The 2,002-nt window shown below is 33.6% G+C and overlaps 1 long non-coding RNA gene across 1 annotated transcript; it reads right to left on the bottom strand.

Annotated features, from left to right (window-relative positions):
• Positions 1-212: 212 nt before the first annotated feature.
• Positions 213-1,757, bottom strand: LOC139846569 (uncharacterized). The gene is made up of 3 exons (XR_011759098.1): positions 1,308-1,757; positions 579-945; positions 213-330 (listed from the first exon to the last, which is right to left on the bottom strand). It is a non-coding gene; the product is annotated as an uncharacterized lncRNA (long non-coding RNA).
• Between the last annotated feature and the right edge of the window lie 245 nt (positions 1,758-2,002).

The following is a 2,002-nucleotide window of genomic DNA, read 5'->3' as shown; positions in this document are numbered from 1 at the left end:
GTTATAACAGCTAGTGTTACATAGCACTAAGTTATACAAAGGCATGGTACTGGTTACTGTTGGTTATTGCTTCTATACAAATGCATGTTAACAGTTTTCGTTTTGCGTTGTTTAGTCTTTCTTCCTCTTTGATGATTCTTGATCTTTGACAACTGCGATATGAAGAAATTTGTAGTTGTTTTATGCTTGTGAGTGTTTGGATAAAACTTATAGTTTTACCTTGTTCACTGAATAGGATGCGTTTTGTGGTATTCTGAAGGTCTTCGTCTGGTGAGGTCTTGATTTCTTTTTCTGGGGCTTCCTCTGGTGGGGTTTTCAGTATTGTTTTATCTAAATGTTTAACATTTTTGAGTTAAAGTTATTGTGCGTTAAAAAAAAAAAAAAAAAACATGTTTATTGTCATAAAAATTCAAACTTGGGAGTTCACTGAGAGCAAAACTATATGTGGTTGTTTTGACCCATTCATGAGCAAGTTGATTAACGAACGGGTCGAATAGCAAAACTTCATTAAAAGGATAACATGTCAAATGGTCCAAATTGGTCTAAGTAAAATAGAACGTGACATTGATAAACCATACCTTGAATAGTTACGCTTTATGTAACAGCAGGTGATGTCGTAGTTGTATATCTTTTCTAAAACAAATTCTGGTGTGATGTTTTTTGATTCTTTTGAAAGTGAAACTGGAGTATATAGGTTGAACCGATCATGGTGTCAACAATTGGGGCCGTTCGTCTTGGGTATCGTATCATTGCTCTTTCATAAGTGTTGTGCAGTCTTGGGTATTGTATCATTTATTATTGCCGTATTGGTATTTTAAGGCTTGAGTTTAACTTTTTTGTGAGTAGAGAAGCGTAATATTTGCTGTAGTTTCTTAGGTGAAATGGAAGCATAATGAAAACGCATATGTTACTCTTTCCTTGTTTTGGTTTCTCCATCTTTGTCATCTGCACAACATCACAATAACTTATCAAATACACATATGACAAAATTAATTAACCTTTTAATTATATTAAACATCTAAACAAAAGAGAATGTGTTCTCAACAATCTTACACAACTATAGTCACAAGCTTAGAATCAAATTTCCAAAATGTATGCAACACAATAAACAAAAAACCTATAGATTTCCAAAGCTTAGAATCAAATTTCCATAACGTTTGCAATACAAAAAAACAAAATAGATAAAATTAAACCTAGAATTAACTTAACACATACATTGTAACATATAGCAACTCGAAATTGACATCAGTTACTGCACAAAACTATAAATTAATCATACAATAGATACAAAATAAAATAAAACTTGCCTAACAACTGGTCTTTCTTGAAGGAACTGAACATGTTTACGAAAACTGAAGCCCAAATACGGGGACAAATGTGAGTGTGAAAATGACATCGAAACCGCTGCCGAAAGCATAGTGGTAACTACAATTGTGGCCAGCGGAAACTGTAGAGCTACCATAAACAGATTCAACATATGTAACGCCATGAGCTTCATCGGACAAAACCCTAAATCTTCAATCAATACGAACAAACCGGAAAAGTGAAACGATTCAAAAAACCATATCAAACAAAAAAGTAAGAATCGACTGAAAAACATGTTGGTAAAGGGTTTAAAACCGATCATCTCAAACCCTAATTTTAGCAGTGGAGGGAGTCGGTGAAGGAGACTGAAAAAAAAACCGATTAAAGAGTAATGGAACATGCATTTATGAAGTCTGATCCGTCTATATATGAAACCAGTTGTGAGATGAAAATAGGAGAGAACGAAAAGGATGATCTGAATGTACCCACAAGTACTATTTCTAATTTGTAATTAAACAATAGTTAAAAGAGGGTACACGTTATTAACCATAAGGAATCCACGTAGCCAACTAAACACATGAGTACCAAATTAGACAAATTAGACGGTAGAAACAGTAGATTACGACATAGTAAAGGCTTTTATTTCCTCACAAAACTCAAGCAAAACGACATAACGGTGTTTGGCTGTTATAATTAT

The sequence above is a fragment of the Rutidosis leptorrhynchoides genome, chromosome 5 (assembly GCF_046630445.1).
Source record: "Rutidosis leptorrhynchoides isolate AG116_Rl617_1_P2 chromosome 5, CSIRO_AGI_Rlap_v1, whole genome shotgun sequence".
In the NCBI taxonomy this organism is placed as follows: Eukaryota; Viridiplantae; Streptophyta; class Magnoliopsida; order Asterales; family Asteraceae; genus Rutidosis; species Rutidosis leptorrhynchoides.
This window is presented reverse-complemented; position numbering and strand designations above follow the sequence as displayed.